The sequence below is a fragment of the Mus pahari genome, chromosome 15 (assembly GCF_900095145.1).
Source record: "Mus pahari chromosome 15, PAHARI_EIJ_v1.1, whole genome shotgun sequence".
Lineage (NCBI taxonomy): Eukaryota > Metazoa > Chordata > Mammalia > Rodentia > Muridae > Mus > Mus pahari.
Window position 1 is genome coordinate 80,606,696 of NC_034604.1, and position 9,430 is coordinate 80,616,125.

The window sequence follows — 9,430 nt, forward strand, 5'->3', positions numbered from 1 at the left end:
GTGGTTTCATATCAAATATGTTACAATATGAGCAATCTTCCTAGACAATAAGAACTAATTTTCACCATATAGTTTTAAAATACCTGTTTTTCAGGATAGTAATAGTTTATATTTCAGATAACATATTTACAAAATGAATGGTGCTCCTCAGCTCCCAGATTTATGTAATTGCAGCAAAAGTATTTAGAGGAAGCAGGCATAAAACATGGATTTAAAAAATTCACATGAGGGCTGGTGAGATGGCTCAGTGTATAAGAGCACCCGATTGCTCTTCCAAAGGTCCAGAGTTCAAATCCCAGCAACCACATGGTGGCTCATAACCATCCGTAACAAGATCTGAGTCCCTCTTCTGGGGTGTCTGAAGACAGCTACAGAGTACTTACATATAATAAATAAATAAATAAATCTTTAAAAAAAATCACATGAAATTTTAAGAGCCTGATGTTTGATATTTACACGTATTAACATTTAGCAACATCCCACTGCTTTGTAATTAGAGTTGACTCCCAAGAGGTACACCATAATTGCTCATTTTGTAGATGTGGCACTTCTAGATCAAGAAGTGATTAAAATATTTATATTGCACAGCTTGTTCAATTCACTTATATTATCAGATTAATTTATTTTAATTCTCTGTGCATCCATATTTTCCCCCTTTCCTCTCCAAAATAGTACTTGAAAGAAAATAACTTTTCACTCTAGTCTTAATAACAGCTGGTTATTTGAAATAAATAAAATGAAGATAAATTAATATTGAGTACTCGATACACTATTATATTGTGAATGTAGTTTTTTTTCTCTGAGACATAAGAGACAAAAGAGACTGTAAAGTCATTTAGAGTATGATTTCCCTGAGGAATAAGCTCTGAATTAAAAATTTGCTAGGTGTCAGATGTCAGATGTCTTCCTTGACAAAGAGTTAATTTTTATGTTTGAAATATTCCTGATTATGAAAATAAATAATGTATGTTATGGTGAATGTATTTTTGTCTTGATTTTTTTATATTTAATTACTTGCTCTCTTAACAGTTGCACTCAGCCAAGATCTGTATTCGTAATTTGGTCTGCAAAGGGTTTCATCTGTGATTATTTGTGTTATGGGGCTGAAAGCTAGCAAGAAAATTGTCTGGGGTTTGGGGCACACAGTTGTGGGACCATCCACAGCCAAGAAAATTAGCTTTGGGCACTTCAGTTTTGAACTAAAATAAAGATGAAACCTGTATAAGGCTTAATTAAGTGACCAAGACAGAAATTACCTTTTAGTCATGTCATTGGGAGTGTGCTACTGCAAGTAGAGGCTAACTGCTTCTATCATTTTTGAAGTATGTCAAAGAAATGCAGATTTCATCTACCCTCAGGTTCATTGGAGGCTGGGTTTCCATCTCCAAGCCCTACTGCCTTAAGGAAATGCACAAAAAAAATCAGAGGATCTGGCGAGACTTTTGCTCCCATTACTGTTAACATTCACTGCCTGCAGTTGTCTGTCAACATGAAAAGAAAGGAAACAGAAACTTGTCTAGTTAGACTCTAATATCTTCTGGATGACAGTGTTGTAATCCCTTAAGCAAAACAGAAAATGGGAATTAAGTTAGGAAAAGGGACCTGCCAGAATATGAATGCACACAATCTCTCCAGCCCGTAAAAGACCTCTATGAGTAACACTATTGATTTCACCTGGAGGCAAAACTTTGTTGTAGCAAAGTAACTTAAAGAATAATTTTCAAAGAGCTAGAAAAGAGCTTGTAAGAGATGGGACGGGAAGGGAGCATAAAAAATGGACCAGGTAAACAGAGATTGGACACAACTAAATTTTGAAAATCAAGTAAAGCACTTCAGTGTAGATAATAAGCTGAATTTGTTCTCACTTTCCATATGCAAACTCCAAATAATAATGAATAAAAGAAGTGGCATTGAAGGCTATTACACTTCTACTAGACTTGAGTCATCTGAACGGCAAAGCTTCAGATTTCTTCTAATCCTAAAACCTTCCTTGGTTAGAGCCAGGCAAGACCCTAGAAAACTCACCCAAAGCTCCAAAAACTTAGGGTACTGATGACAGATATGTTCCTGAGGACAGATATGTTCCATAGGTTTCTCCCCATGCCCAGTTGACAGTGTTCAAAGAAGTAAATGATAAAATACAGGCGACTGCCCTGGCCTAAGACTTAGTCTTTTCTGTCTCTATGTTGCTACTTGGAAATCCACTGAGTGTTATTCCCTCAAACCACTGCCCCCATCAGGACTGACTACAGCTAGTTATCTCCACTTGGCACGCTGGCTTTTCATTGCCTTGTTTAACATCTTCTTTCATGCTGTTAAGAAATTTTGTGAAATTTTGTGAAAGACTGACAAATGTAGCCTAAGGTACAAAATAAATAAGCTCTCTTTAAAAAGGATTTCTTGTCTGTGGCATTTGCTTGTTTTGATGATGTAAATATCCCATCCACTGTGAGAGGCAGGCTGTGAATCTAAAGTCAAAGAAAACAGAGAAACAAAGAAAAGAGAAGCATAAACTTGAAATGGGAAGAAATGTACCAGGCTGCTTTCCAGGGACCAGGGCAAGTTTGCTGTTGCAGTCTTCTAAATGTGAGTAAATGAGTCTCTGTGTGGTAAGGGTGCTTCTTAAATGAACGATCAAAAGTCGAGTGTCACAAATGCCTAACAGAGTCCCTATCCAGTCCTTATCCCTGGTGTAGCAAATAAGGCTCTTAAATGGTCATTTGAGAAGCAAACTTCTTCAAACTCTGTGATGTATCTATATCATTTGTTTTTGGAATACATATACTTTAAGGGTTTTTATGTTTTGTTTTGTTTTTGTTTTTTGTTTTTTGTTTTTTGTTTTTTTTTTTGTCAACTCTTCACACCACTCTAAATCTCCCTTTCTTTCCTAGAGAGACTGGTATATAAAAGTACAGAAGGAACTGGCCTTTATGAATGTCGTTGTTGAAAGTCTGTAGGCTAAACATTATATCGTGATTTTTTTTATTCATCATGTATACAGCCATTTTCTTAATAAACATTTCAATACATATTTAAACACAGAGCTAATTTTACTTCCCCTCTTAAATCTTCCCAATTTAGCATTGCAGAGTGATTAGTTTCATCTTTTATGTTTCCCCTGCTGAATTACAAACTTTCAGCATATTAAAATGACTTGAGAAGAAGAATCTATGATTTGTAAGAGAAGGTACAGCTGTAACTGAACTATCCAAGTGACATCATGTGCACCACTTGTGCACACGAGGAGCTCACTGCACCTCACTGAAGAAGGCCTATGGACTGTGGACTCCAATCTGTCTAGGAAATCAAGAAATCTGAGAGTCACATCCAGTACTGCTGTTAACTAGATATGTTTTAATCAGTCATTGCCTTAGATGAGTCAAGTTCCTATGACAGAATACTATAGATTTACATGATTATTTAAAACAACACAGAAATGTTTCACATAGTTCTGAAGGCTGTTTAAGATCGGGCATAAGCAGATGTAGGGAACAGGGGTAGCTTTCTCCTGTTTCTCCGGGCTTTTATTTTGTAGAAAGAAAAATTACACCTCTCTAAAAGGTTTGGATACTATTCATCAGTTCTCCAACTTATCCCCTAATCAAATCCTAATCTTGATTCTATTCTTTGTAGGCTAGAATTTCAACACATGATCAAGAGGAAATCCTATTTATACCTTGCAAATTGTAGGGAACTATTTATAAAATGAAATATAAGTGGGTACTTTTAAGGAGTACTTTCAATCTTAAACACTTCCAAATTCAGCTGGTACTTATACCAGGGATAACAGGAAAATCTAATAAAAATGGCAATTAAACTCTCCATAAGAAATATTTATTGTTCCTGCCAGAGGAACTAAATCCTTTCATTTTCAAAAATTTGACTTCAATACTGTCGAGTCTAATATTAAGCATGTATGGTGGATACAAAGGAGATGATATTATATAAGGTTCATTAACGGGGCCACATTTATTCATTAGCTGGTAGTTGCTGTTTTTTAAATATCTGCCAACAATTTATCAACATCAAAACAAAAAACAAAACAAAACAAAACAAAAAAACAAATACCCAAACTGAGGAATTTTTAGCAACTCTTCAGTTAAATTTTTTTTTCCCAAATTAAGGAAAAGCATTAGTAAGAACCAGGCATTAATCCTGGGCTTCGCATTTGCTAAGTGTAGTCCACCACTGAGCTAGGGATTTAGCTGAATTGCCAATTTTTAACAAAATACTTGGTAGATACCAGCATAAGTAACAGCTGTTCCATTTTATATTAATGTAAATGCATGCAAATATATTTGTGTTTATATTTTTTAAAATTTCAGTCGGTATTAGTGCTGAAGGAGGTAGTAATGGTGTATTTATGAACCCCACCTTAAAAGAAAAGTAAATGTTTCTAATAGTAGCATTTCTGATTACTGTGTCAAAACACTTCACCAGTGCCTCTTCATATATACTAACAGCTTAATAACTGGCCCCCAGATTCCTGACATTTTAACAAGTGGCCCTTGGAAGATGGGAAAAGGTTTCACACAAACTTCACAAACTTACACATCCTTGCTCTGCACCTCTGCTCTGCAATCCTTCCTTTCAAGTCTAGTGAGTAAGCTGATAGCTGAGGCAGAATCTAGAACGGAGTTGGCAGCAGCCGGTGCCCTCTTGTCTTTTTTGTAAATAAAGTTTTATTGGAACTTACATACGTATTTATTCCTTATTACATGTTACATACATATTTATTGTCAATGACTGCTTTCACACTTCAGGAGAAGAGAGCACTGAGAAAGAGAAAGAAAAAAAAATAAGGCCTAAAACATTAACTAAGCCTCATATGCCTTTTCTCTGTCAGTTCAGCATATTCAGTGTTGCCCTTCGTGTTCAGCCCGTGTTGGGACAGTGACATTGGTGATACTTTAGGTGTAGCATCTGATGTTACTAAGAGACACAATCTCACAGCAAACTCTCCCTGCTACGGTACTGAAAATCTTTTTCCCTCTTCTTACAATGTTTTCTGGGACAGAGGTACAAAAATTGTGTATATGTGTCCACTGGGCTCCACAACTCTGCATTTTGATAGGTTGTAGATTTTGATAGTGATTTCCATCTATAACAAAGAGATGTCTCCTTGGTAGGGGGTGAAGACTACACTTATCTGTTATTGTATATATACATGCAATAACAATTGATGGAAAAAGAATTTGAAGGATGAAGGAGCAGAGAAAGGTATATGGGTACATTTGGAGGGAAGGGAAGAAAGAGAAATATAATTAAAATTCAGCCTCAAAAAAAATATTTACTAAGTTGCTTTACAGATCAGCTTATTGATTTGCAATTCTGGAGACTTGGAAATGTAGGTATCAAGGCCTTGCATCTGACATACTAAATAAGCTGAGTCAGAATTTTGTGAGACCCTCAAGTGGACCTATGTAAATTAAGTACTGAGTACTGACTACTGATCCTGATCAGGTTTATATACTACAACCTGTGACCAAGCATTCTCACCCAAGAATTCTGAATGAGGAAGGAAATAGAGAGAGAGGTACGCATTGAAAGTATTGGCCTGTAAGATTCTGGGTGCTCAAAGACCATGGGAGAGAGCAAGCAGGCTAAGACTCCGGCTCCACCCACAGATGTACTATTATTATTATTATTATTATTATTATTATTATTATTATTATTATTATTATTTAGCTTTGAGACTCTCGAGTCCCATTCTTAAATCTTTGAAGTGATTGAACTATAGTCAACTGATTTGGAACTCTCACTGAATCTATAAAGTAAATGTTTGTGAATATAGGTCACCATTTCACTGACTGATTAGAGACTATTGCCTGGCCAAGCTGACTGGACCGGACATCCTGGTATAGGGAGAGTTTGCATCCTGTGAGTTTGGTAGGGAGAGCTGTATGCATTGGATGCACAGGAAAACAGTATACCAGGATAATTAATCAGCATCTGACTTTACTATCTTAGAAAGGTATGACTCACCACTCTAAAATAATAAACACTGTCTTTATCACTCATTTTGATAGCAAAAAAAAAAATGATTTTCAGATTTGGTCATTCCATATGTTCTAATAAGCTTTTTACAAGGACACCTTGATAAAGTAAGCAAATGGTAATTATTTTCTTCAGAAGTTACCCTTCTACTATTTTGAGGGTCTAAAAACTTTTGTGTTTTTTTTTTTTAATACAAAGAATGATAGCAATGTTTTTCACCCCACAGAACTAAACTAAAATATAGAATACATTTTATTCAAAGAAGACACTGGTGATTGTATCGCTCCAGAGCATAATCCTTGAAACTACCCCTCCTCTCTCTCTCTCTCTCTCTCTCTCTCTCACACACACACACACACACACACACACACACACATACACACACACACACAAGTAAACTTCTAAAGACAAAAAAAAAAAAAAACATACAAAATAACCCAAAATATTTTCCATGAGTTGAAATGATAAAGGTTTCTACTCGTAATGTGATCTTAGTTGAAACAACTCTTTAGATTTCTCCTGGGGTATGTACTTGCCAAAGATAGACATAATATTTTCTCATTATTAGCCCTTCAGCAGAAAAGAAACTGGGTATCATGTTCTTTTCCATCTCGACGAGGAAAGGACATTTGAACCGGTAATTTAGAACATGGAAATGAAGGAAAAGTGGCTAGGGAACTCACAGTGATGCATAATTATTTCTCTGAAGGAGATGGGCTGTGAATACTTGTGTTGATTCTGCTTTGAGAGGCGCTCTCCTGAGGAATCTGATTTAGGAAGAGGTGAAATCATTGGAACAGCTCCACAGGAGCTCAGACACCTCATTTATTTATTGTGTCTCATGGTGCTCTGAGAATCTAGTATGACCACCAAAAGAGATGCCAAATGACCCATCGTATATTTAGATATTAGTTGCCATGGTGGTGGTGTGTGTGTGTGTGTGTGTGTGTGTGTGTGTGTGTGNGAGAGAGAGAGAGAGAGAGAGAGAGAGAGAGAGAGAGAGAGAGAGGGAGAGGGAGAGGGAGAGGGAGAGGAGTGCATGTGCAACATTGAAAGAGAGAAGGAATGTAGTCATATTTTAATTAAACATTATTGAAATAAAACATCACACAGCACTTGGAATAGAAACTGCAGCACCAGTAGTATCCTGAGAAGCAGCCCAGGCCTGCTTTGCTTGGTCACCTGCCTCCCATTTCTGTTTTTCCTCTGCTACTGTGCTTCTTTGCATCTCTCACAACTTCCAAGATCCACACCCACTCATGTAACAGAGGACTCTTCTAAAGCAAGGGCAATGACTTCAATGCCATTTTTTAACTCTAAATTTTGCTATGTGTCTTTACTATTCTTGGAGAAACACCAAATGTTGTAAAGGACTTACACTAGTTCTTTTATATTTTGAACATTTTAATACTATACATAATGTACTGTGATTACACTGACGCACACACACACACACACACACACACAATTATACTCTTATCATAACCTTTCTGAATTTTTTCATATATCAACCAACTGGCCTTCTATTTTCATGATCCCATGAGTTTAGTTAGGGTTTTCATACATTTGCCTAAGCATTTGTAGGGAGCTATTTAATTGCCAATAGTTTCTCTGGAAGCTTTTTTTCTGGTTTATCTTCAGGGTCTATCTACACAAATTTCAAAGAAGTTCCTTGCTATGGCCAACTTTTGGACATTTCCTCTCACAGTATTGAATTTCAGGTATTAGTGCTGCTTTCTTGAGGGGGAGGAGGAATTATATTTATTTCTTTCAGTGGGGTTCTTCCTACCAGATAGTTATTACAATTTTTTTCTTTTATTTATTTATTTATTTACTTACTTACTTATTTATTTACAATCCAGATTTTACTTACCCCCTCCACCCTCCAACTGTTCCATACCCCAAAACTCCTCCCCACCACCCTGTCTCCATGAGGATGTTGCCAACCTCCCCACCTCCCACCCCACACATAACAAGACCTCTAAACTCGCTGGGCCCTCCAGTCTCTTGAAGGTTAGGTGCATCTTCTCTGACTGAACCCAGGCTCCACAGTCCTCTGCTGTATATGTGTTGGTGGCCACATATCGGCTGGAGTATGCTGCCTGGTTGGTGGTCTAGTGTTTGAGAAACCTCGGGAGTCCAGGTTAATTGAGATGGTTGGTCCTCCTAAAGAGTCACCCTCCTCAGCTTCTTTCAGCTTTTCCCTAATTCAACAACAGGGGTCAGCTGCTTCTGCTCATTGGTTGGGTGTAATCTGCATCTAACTCTTTCAGCTGCTTGTTGGGTGCTGTCATGCTAGGTCCATTTTGTGAGCTCTCCATAGCCTCCGAGTCAGGCCTTGAGACCTCCCCTTGAGCTGGATCTCACTTTGGGCCTGTCACTGGACCTTTTCCTCAGGCTCCTCTCCACTTCCATCCCTTCAGTTCTTTCAGCAGGAACAATTATAGGGCAGAGTTTTGACTGTAGGGTGGCAACCCCTCCCTTAGTTGATGCCCTGTCCTCCTGCTGGAGGTAGGCTCTATAAGTTTCCTCTCCCTAGTTTCAGGCAATTCATCTAAGGTCCCTTCCTTTGAGTTCTGAGAGTCTCTCACATCCCAGGTTTCTGGTATATTCTGGAGGGTCCCCCCAACCTCCTACTTCTCAAGGTTGCCTGTTTCCATTCTTTCTGCTGGTCTTCAGGGCTTCAGTCCTTTTCTCTTACCCAATACCAGATCAGGTTCCCCTTTTACCCCACTTTTCCTTCCAGGTCCCTACCCCCCTCCCCAATTATGATTGCTTTCTTCTCCCTCGAAAGTGAGACTTGGGCCCTTCAGCTTGTAAGCCTTTTTGAGTTCTGTAGACTGTAGCTTGGGTATTCTGTACTTTTCTTTATTTTTCTTTTATTTATTTTTTCTTTTTTCAGCTAATATTCACTTATTAGTGACAAGCATGTTCTTTTGGGTTTGATTTAACCCACCCAGGATGATACTTTTTTCTTTCTTTTTTTCTTTCTTTTATTACATATTTTCTTTATTTACATTTTTAAATTTCCTCATTTCCCATCCAAAAACCCCCTATCCCATTCACTCTCACCAGGATATTTTCAAGTTACATCCATTTGCATGCAAAACTCAGGATGTCCTTGTTCTTAAGAGTGGAATAGTATTCAATTCAATGATCCACATTTTCTGTATCTATTCTGGCGTGGGTCATCTGGGTTGTTTCCAGCTTCTGACTATCACAAATAAGGCCTCTATTAACATAGTGAAACATGTGACCCTGTGGCATAACTGGCTGTCTGTATGTAGAAAAATGAAAATAGACCCATACTTGTCACCTTGCATAAAGCTCAAGTCCGAGTAGATCAAGAACCTTCTCTTAGTCAGGGTTTCTATTCCTGCACAAACATCATGGCCAAGAAGCAAGTTGGAGAGGAAAGGGTTTATTCAGCTTA